The sequence below is a fragment of the Eretmochelys imbricata genome, chromosome 7, assembly GCF_965152235.1.
Source record: "Eretmochelys imbricata isolate rEreImb1 chromosome 7, rEreImb1.hap1, whole genome shotgun sequence".
Taxonomy (NCBI): domain Eukaryota; kingdom Metazoa; phylum Chordata; order Testudines; family Cheloniidae; genus Eretmochelys; species Eretmochelys imbricata.
In genome coordinates, this window is record NC_135578.1 from 33,540,885 (window position 1) to 33,551,075 (window position 10,191).

Consider the following 10,191-nt stretch of genomic DNA (forward strand, 5'->3'; position numbering starts at 1 on the left):
ATGGCTTCCTCGTCAGATGAAACACACCTCTCCTGTAGCATTCCCACTGACACGGTTAATCTCCAGGGTAATACACAAGATATGAAACAACGAAGCCAAGGTCATACTTATAGCCCCGACATGGCCCAGACATGGTTCCCATACCTGAGATGCATGGCGATCTGCGCACCATACACTCTCCCACAGTGACAGGATCTTCTCTCACAAGACGAAGGTCAAGTCCTCCATCTGGACCTGGAGAAACTTCACCTGAAGGCATGGCTCCTCCAGGGCTCCAACACGAAGAATTAGCCTGCTCGGAACAGGTTAAACAGGTATTACTAAACAACAGAAAGACATCCACTTGTGCAACATACCTACAGAAATGGAAGAGGTTCTCCATGTGGTGCAGAAACAGATGCATAACTGCACTTACAGCACCACTTCATTTGATCTTGGAGAACATATTAGAACTGAAACAATCAGGACTTTCCATAAGTACGGTTAAAGTACACCTGCCAGCCATAGCTGCTTTCCACCATAAGATCGTGTCTCAATATTCACACACCCGATCACAAAGCATTTCCTCACAGGTGTAACCCAGAAATACTCAACCCCATGGGATCAGCATGGGATCTAAACCTGGTCCTTAGAGGCCTTACCAAAGCACCATTGGATCCATTCATGACTTGTTCTCTACTACACCTCTCAATGAAGGTAGCATTCCTGGTCACAATTACTTCTGCACAAAGAGTAAGTGGAGTAGGGGCTCTCATGGCCCACCCTCCATCTACCGTATTCGTCAAAGACAAAGTGACACTACAACCACACCCAAAATTTTTCCCCAAGGTATCATCATCCTTTCATCTCAACCAACCAATCACTTACCTACATTTTACCCTAACCCGCATGGGACTGTACAAGAGACAGTCCTACACTCTCTAGACGTTAGACGCGCATTAGCATTTTACCTAGATAGAATGAAACCATTCAGAAAATCACCGAGACTGTTCATCTCCACAACTGAATGATCAAAGGGATCCGCAATATCAAAACAAAGACGTTCAAAATGGATCTCCAATTGCATCCACCTATGCTAACAACAACAAAAAAGGGAACTCCCAGTGGGGATCAGAGCCCATTTGACGAGATCAATATCAACCTCAACAGCCTTTTTGAATAACCTACCACTCACAGAGATATGTCGAGTCACCACTTGGGCATCCAAACACACATTCATTAATCTCTACGCAATAATGCAAAGCTCAGGCTCAGATGCGATACTAGGCCGAACGGTGCTAGCACCAACTATGCATACAACTCCGCAGCCCATCCATCGACAGTAGGGCACTGCTTTACAGTCACCTGAAGTGGAGCATCCACAGGGATAGTACTCAAAGAAGGAGAGGGTTACTCGCCTCATGCAGTAACTGAGGTTCTTCAAGATGTGTTCCCCTATGGGTGTTCCACTACCTACTTTTCTCCCCTCTAATTCGGCGTTCGCATTAAAGACTCTGTGGTAGGAAAGGAACTGAAGGGGTCAGGCCGTGCACATGCTAGATGAAGCGCTAATGGCACGGCAAGACAGCTACTGCGCATGCACATCCTGACCAGGCGCTGCTCCTGAAAATCTCCCATCAGCCGGCGCCAGGATGCACCAACACCTGAAGTGGAGCACCCACAGAGATACTCATCTCGAAGAGCCTCAATTACTGCACAATGCGAGTAACCCTCTCATTCCTCTTTTCTGAGATATGCTTCTACTGTAGTCAGGCATTTGGTAAATACCCAGGGAGCTAAGGACAGGCCAAAGAGAAGCACGGTGTACTGATAATGCTGATCTGTCATTACAAATCTCAGAAATCTACTGTGGCTTGGGAAAATCACTACATGGAAGTAAGCGTCCTGAAGATTGAGAGCAGCAAGCCAGTCATTGTGATTCAAAGCAGGGAGAATAGTAGTTAGCGTGACCATGTGGAAACTCATGTAATTGATGTACTTGTTGAGACGCAGACTGAGGCTAGATCTCACGCCCTCCCTTGGACTTGGGGAGCAGGAAGTACCGTGAGTAGAATCCTTTTCTCCAGTTCCGAAGGGGAACCTCCTTTCTGGCCACTGAAACCTGGAAAGAGTGTGCAAAATCTTATCTAACTATTAATAATAAACTAAACTTAAGGGCACTGGTAAGCTAGCCACAACTAAAAACTATATACAGAAAAATCACATCACTGTGGAATAAAGCCTGAGGAGAAAACCACTCTGACTCAAGCCATGGGAGATGAGAAGGAACTAGGGAAGAGTGTTGTGAAGCCCTTAAATAGCCAGGGGAGAGGCTAAGGGGTCAGGGGGTGCAAGTGCTGCCCCATGTGTACTGTTAGGTAAAGTTCTCTGGCTTTGGTGCACTGGGCACACACTGACCTGAGCAGAATACACATCTGCAACCACTCTGTGGGATAGCTACCCAAAATGCACTTGTACTGCCAGGTGTGCTGCTGAGAGCACCGTGCTTGGCTGTGGGGAGCAGTGCAGTCAGTTCTGCATGGCTCCTGGGGACTTGCTGCACTTTTGCATCAGTTCAGCCTCCCCTACCCAGTTTTCCAGTGTAACCAGGTTGGCAGAGCTGTCCCCTGCTCATCAAACTTAATGAGGGTAACTTTCAACAGCAGGTACCTGAAGATGCCAACCCAGCCTGGCTTGCTGCGTGTGACTTACCAACAGCTGGCCAGAAGCTATCACAGGAAGAGGCATCTGACAGCATCAGTTCTCTCAATTCAGAGCCGGGTAAGAAAATGTACAGAGGACACACATTCTCTCTGCACACTGTGACAAAGTTCTGTCCTTGTCTCCGTGGGTCCCGCGTTTCCTGGCAGATTTTGCTAGCCTCAGAGGCTCACTGTGACCCTCCACATAGCCCTTGTCTCTCTAGAGGCAAGGGTCACAGCCTACTGAGCCATTTTCATCATAACCCAGCGAGGGAGGTGAGGAGAAGCTGTCCTCCCTTTCACAGTTTCTGTTGTCTCCCAGTCTCAGTGAATAATTAGAGGGGCAAAGGGGGGAGCCCGGGTCCACCCTCTACTCTGGGCTCCCCCCTTTGGCCCTCTGATTATTCACTGAAGATGCCAACCCAGCCTGGCTCGCTGCGTGTTTCTTACCAACAGCTGGCCAGAAGCTATCACAGGAAGAGGTATCTGACAGCATCAGTTCTGTCAATTCAGAGCCAGGTAAGAAAATGGGACCCTAATAGTATCAGCTATCGTAGATGACCTTTGAGAAACAGGACACATACAATTCCCTGGGCTACTTCCCCACAGCAGTCCCCACTTCCTCAAGTTCCACTTCACCCTTACCTCAGGGCCTCCTTCCTTGTGCCTGATATGGTGTGTACTGCTCAGTCTCTTCAACAGCACAACTTCCTCCCACAACTCCTGACATGCACGCCCACCTGACTATCTGGGAGGTTTTTAACCAGTTTCAGCCAGCCTCTGATTTTCTCCACTGCTTTCTGGAAGCTATCTCCACTGCTTTCTGGAAGGATCTACCTAGCTGTCTCCACTGCTTTCTGGAAGGATCTTAATTGGCCCCAGGTGTCTTGCTTAACCTGAAGCAACTGCCATTTGGTTACCATGTAACAGGGATTTGTTTAGCCTGGGGCTAACATACCTGTTTCTCACTACTTTCCTATAACCATCTGGCCTTGCCCTGTCACAACACAAACACACAGCTCCTCCAGGTGATAGCCACCCAGACACCCCACAAATCCTCTTTCCGGTGACCGCACTGGGGCTTGGATCCAGCCACCTTAGTACTAGAAAAGTAGATAAACAGGCCAGCAGTTCATAGAACAACCACAATCATATTGCCTGTTATTCTTTGCATGACTGAATTAAGGCCCCTATTGTGCCAGGCTCTGCACAGACCCTCCCCGACTGAGATCAGACTCACATTAGACTGAGCACTGCATAGACCCACAGTGAGAAACAATCAGAATAGACACAGAGTGGGAGGGGAAACAAAGGCACCGAGAAGGAAGGGACTTGCCCAAGGTCATGCCGCAGGCCAGTGGCTGAACTGGGAATAGAGCCCAAGAGTCCTCTGCCCTGCTCCCTGGGATGGGCTGTCTCTACTCTTAACACCCTTTAATATCTTATTCCTTTCTCTAACTCCCTCGTCCTCCCTTCCCCACTGAGCAGCCCCACGATGGCTCCGAGATCATTTTCCTGTGCAGTTTCTATTTCCCTTACCACAAGCACTGGAGTTGGTTGAATGGCCTGCTCTTATCTGCATTTACACATGCTCACAGTGGATTTTGCCCACCATTCATCCATAGATTTCAAGGCCAGGGACCATTCTGACCATCGGGCATGACCCCCTGGCCTGTATCAAACAGGCCAGAGAACCTCACCCAGTGATTCCAGCATTCAGCATCAATCCTGTGGTGGAGCTAGACCAGATAATTCAGGGAGACATCCGGTCTGGATGTGAAGCCGCTAAGGGATGGACAATCCCAACCATGGGGAGCTGCCCCGATAGGGAATCTCCCTCCTGGCTAAACATTTTCCCCTTATTCCTAATGTGAATGTATTCAGACTTCCAGCTGCTGGCCCTGCTCAGTCTGTGTCTACCAGATTCACGAGCTCCCTAGGATTACATGTGGCCTTTGCCAAACTTGGCAAAGAGGTCCCATTCGCCTACAGCATGGTATGAGACACTGGGTAACTAGCTCTGCAGCATTTCCCAGCGATAGAACAGTATAAGACAGTTATCATGAGAGCATCATGTTCATTTTATGTTTACAGCCTCTCTGCTGGACAGAGCTGACTTGTGGGGAGAAATGAGTGAAACTAAGAGGAGGAAGACAGCAACCATGGAGAACAATGCAGATGGGGCTCTGGAGCGAGAGCCACTGGGTGGCTTGCAGGAGAGGACGGATGATCTCATGACAGACTTTGGCAGCCAGCTGAGTTTTTGCCTGTGGAGTCCCAAGGAAGGAGCAGATGCCAGCATGTTCCTAGGTGAAAGAGAGGAAGGCTTTACAGCTGTATCAGAATGCGGAGCCAGAAGCAGTGAGAATCTGTGGCAGGTCGGTGAGGGAAGAACCTCTCCAGAAATCAAACTTGGTTTGAGCAAAAGGGAAGGGCCAAACTGGATGGCACCCACAAGGCCATGTTCGCAGGAGCATGGGCTTCAGAATCAATTGGTGCTGAGTTCTAATGTGCCTTCCCTCTCTACCTCACTTTCCCTGTCTGCAAAATGGGGATAACACTGACCCAACTACCAGAGGGAGCTGTGCCTTCAGGTATGAATGTGTGTGTGACAGATTGGATCACAGAAACCCCTTGGGAGCTGCCACTTGATGTGCCAAGACTACTTTTGCCCCTGCTTTCCCTGCCAGCTTAGGACTCCAGAACCCTGCCTGGCTGTGCCAGACATACTTGCTGGCCACAAACACAGACCCAGGTCTAAACCACGTCCCACAAACGGCAAGCTTAACTGAAAGCAGCTTAGGAAATGTTCCTGTCTTTAACACTCAGATGCCCAACTCCCAGTGGGGTCCAAACCCTAAATAAATCCATTTTACCCTGTATAAAGCTTATACGGGTAACCTCATACATTGTTTGCCCTCTATAACACTGATAGAGAGACATGCACAGCTGTTTGGGCCCCCCCACCCCCGGTATTAACACATACTCTGGGTTAATTAATAAGTAAAAAGTGATTTTATTAAATATAGAAAGTAGGATTTAAGTGGTTCCAAGTAGTAACAGACAGAACAAAGTGAATTACCAAGCAAAATAAAATAGAACACGCAAGCCTATGTCTAAGAAACTGAATACAGATAAAAACTTCACCCAGTAAGCTTCCTTTTACAGACTAGTCTCCTTCTAGTCTGGGTCCAGCAAACACTCACACCCTCCCCCCCTCCCCCCCCCCCGTAGTTACGGTCCTTTGTTCCAGTTCCTTTCAGGTATCCTTGGGGGTGGAAAGGCTCTCTCTTTAGCCAGCTGAAGACAAAATGGAGGGGTCTTCCAGGGGTTTAAATAGACTTTCTCTTGTGGGTGGAGACCCCCCTCCTCTCTCCTATGCAAAGTCCAGCTACAAAATGGAGTTTTGGAGTCACCTGGGCAAGTCACATGTCCATGCATGACTGAGTTCCTTACCAATCAAGCCACATTCCTGGGAAAGCCCAGATGTGGATTGGCATCTCCAAATTCATTGTTGGCTTAAGGGCTTCTTGATTGGGCACTTACTGAGAATAGTCTTTTCTCAGGAAGTTGACCAACTGCTTCACTAAAACCTACTCAGAATCAAACAAGTATGCAGCCAATATTCATAACTTTGAATACAAAAATGATACATTCATACAAATAGGATTAATAGATTCAATAGATCATAACCTTTACAGATATGTTACATGGCATATGTAGCATAAAACACATTCTAGTTATGTCATATATACATTCATAAGTATATTTCCGTAAAGCCTTATGGGGGGCATGGTCACAGTGTGGAAAGCATTTTGAGAGGCTTAGATAGAAGGGCTAAGGATTATCAATCAGGAGTAATACGTAAACATGGCTATGGGGATTTCTTTTCAAAAATCCTTCTAGATTATGCAAAAGTCTGGGTTTGGTTTTCAGAGGAGAGCAAGGTGGGCTGGGAGTCTGGAGCTCAGCAAGGGGAGTGGAGCGGGGTCTAGTGGGTTAGAGAACGGGGCAGGGACTGGGAATCAGGACTCCTGGGTTCTAGTCCCAGCTCTGGGAGGGGAGTGAGATCTAATGGTTAGAGTAGGGAGGGTGGGAGCCAGGATTCCAGGAGCCCACTGAGATCTTTGGGAATCATATACAATTAGTATCTTGGTCAAAGGGGCCTGTTTAGCACAAGGGAAAGACTGGAAGTTTCTTGGGGTGGAGACTTCCATTTACTGTTTGAAAAAGGCACCAGTCATTTGTGGTGCCAGGCTCTTGGTAGCCCAACATGAGAGCCTTCAAAGGGGCCTGAATTTGAGGGTGATGTCCAAGCACTGTCTGGAAATCAGGGTCCTTACAGCATCTCTAGTTGCATGCTCAAAAAATGAGGCACCTGATGTCACTCTTTGCTTTGGAAGAGTTTGGCCTGGTTCTGTGAGCAGCACCTGGCATGGCAGGACATGGCCTCCAGGTGTTGCTGTAACCTCCCTCGCCAGTGGGGAGGCTTCTCTGCTCCTGTCTAGTCACAGACCAATGCCTGTTTGTATTTGTCCCGCAGGCCGACCACTTGTGGCTGCAAGAGATTTCCAATCTTTCTGAATGGACATCCTGAAATGGAGATGCCCTTAGCCAAGGGTATGAGAACAGCTGTGCTCCCCCATGCAAACAAAGCCAAATAAAGACCATCCATTCAATGGGGTTCTTGTTCTTTATTGTTGGATGGCAGTAGGGCAGGGGTTCTCAAACTGAGGGTTGGGACCCCTCAGGGGGTCACGAGGTTATTACATGGGGGAGTCACGAGCTGTCAGCCTCCACCCCAAATCCCACTTTGCCTCCAGCATTTATAATGGTGTTAAATATATAAAAAAGTGTTTTTAATTTATAAGGGGGGGTCGCACTCAGAGGCTTGCTATGTGAAAGGAGTCACCAGTACAAAAGTTTGAGAACCACTGCAGTAGGGCTTAGGAGCCCCGATATGCACTAGGACCCCTCTGTGCTGGGCACTGTACAAAAATGGAACAAAGTTGGTCCCTTGCCCCCAAGAGCTGACACTGTTGTATTAGAAGGAGGGAGGGTGGATGGCTTTGTGGTCAAGGGACATGACAGTGGTGGAGGACTCCTAGGTTCTTCTTTGAGTATATGTCCCATGGGAGCTCCACCATAGGATGTTTGTGCCTGTGTGCTCTTGATTGAAGACTGCAAAGTAGTGCTCGCGGGCCTGCCCCTGTGCAGAACACCTCATCCTCTGAATGAGTGGTGGTGGGCTCAGGTCCTCCTCAACTGCCGGTAGCTCAAGACAGAGTCTTTGCTGTTAGTTTCCCACTTTTGTTTCATCTCATGAAAGTCTTTCTTTATTTTTGTTTCATAGTTATTGATTTTTCTTTTTTATGGAGGGAGTTTTTCTGCCTCCTTCTTCTGGAACCTTTGTTTGTGCTGGAGGGAGCACAATTTGTTATGCCCAAGACCCCAGGGTTTAAGCCCTGCCAGACCTGCTACAGGTTTTTTCCCAACAGTGACAGACATTTGAGTTGCCTATGGTGTTTGGGGGACTCCCATATCCTCTCATAGTGTAGGGTCTGTCTGGGATTTAAGGGCAGAGCCAGAAAAAGATAGGGAGGCTAGACTAAAACACCTCTTAAGGGAATATGGCCTAGCTCTGGAGGGGTCCACTTCCTCCCTCGTACATCAGCCTCAACATTGCAGACCACTCTCGTCACTGGTCCAGCCTCATCTGTGACCACAGACACAAAGACCTCAGAAAGGAAGAAACACACCTTCCTAACCAGAGAAATTAAGAAAAAGGGTAGGTCACCCCATAAGACCCACTCTTGGGAGATCTCACATCCCTTAAAGGGTACTGTAGATGCTCCAGTTGAGTCAGGTACTGAAGTGTTGGTACTGTGTAAGTACTGTGCTGTGGGGTTCCTGAAGGGGTGCAGAGGATGGGCCCAGGGCTGGGGTTTCCTGGAGAGATGGGGGTGCTGTGGCTGAGAGCTGTGGGGTGTGTAAGAAGCCTTGTCTGGATAAGCACTCTACCGGACAACCTACTGCAGCAACACTGCCTGATCCTACATGGCAGCATGGGAGTGCTGTGGGGTTCCTGAAGGGGGGCAGGGGATGGGCCCAGGGCTGGGGTTTCCTGGAGAGATGGGGGTGCTGTGGCTGGGAGCTGTGGGGTGGTGTGGACCCAAGACAGGGAGTACTGTGCTGGTGGTGTTGGGGAAGAGGAGTCATCTCAGCCATGGTGTGGAGGTGAGGAGGAACTATAGGGATATTGGGGCCAATGGATGGTTGAGGGGGCACTACGGTGGAATGACCAGGGAGTGCCGTGGGGGAGGGAGGGTGAGAACATAAGAACAGCCATAGTAGGTCAGACCAAAGGTCCATCTAGCCCAGTGTCCTGTCTTCTGACAGTGGCCAATGCCAGGTGCCCAAGAGGGAATGAATAGAACAGGTAATCATCAAGTGATCCATTCCCAGCTTTTGGCAAACAGGGGCTAGGGACACTATCCCTCCACATCCTGGCTAATAGGCATTGATGGACCTATCCTCCATAAACTTATCTAGTTCTTTTTTGAACCCTGTTATAGTCTTGGCCTTCACAACATCCTCTCGCAAGGAGTTCCACAGGTTGCCTGTACGTTGTGTGAAAAAATACTTCCTTTTGTTTGTTTTAAAGCTGCTGCCTATTAATTTCATTTGGTGACTAGGGCTGTCAATTTATTGCAGTAAACTCATGCGATTAACTAAAAAAAATTAATCACAATTAAAAAAATTAATCACAGTTTTAATCACACTGTTAAACAATACCAATTAAAATTTGTTAAATATTTTGGATGTTTTTCTACATTTTCATATAGATTGTATTCTGTGTTGTAATTGAAATCAAAGTGTATATTATTTTTTATTATAAATATTTGCACTGTAAAAAATGATAAACAAAAGAAATAGTATTTTTCAATTCACCTCATACAAGTACTGTAGAACAATCTCTTTGTTCTGAAAGTGCAACTTACAAATGTACATTTTTTTGTTACATAACTGCACTCAAAAACAAAACAATGTAAAACTTCAGAGCCGACAAGTCCACTCAGTCCTACTTCTTGTTCAGCCAATCGCTAAGACAAACAAGTTTATTTACATTTACAGGAGATAATGCTGCCCTCTTCTTACTTACAATGTCACCAGAAAGTGAGAACAGGCATTTGCATGGCACTTTTGTAGCTGGCATTGCAAGGTATTTACATGCCAGATATGCTAAACATTTGTATGCCCCTTCATGCTTTGGCTACCATTCCAGAGGACATGCTTCCATGCTGAAGACATTACTTAAAAAAATAATATGTTAATTAAATTTGTGACTGAACTCCTTGGGGGAGAATTGTATGTCCCCTGCTCTGTTTTACCCGCATTCTGCCATATATTTCACACTATAGCAGTCTCGGATGATGACCCAGGACATGTTGTTCATATTAAGAACACTTTCACTGCAGATCTGACAAATGCAAAGAAGGTACCAATGTGA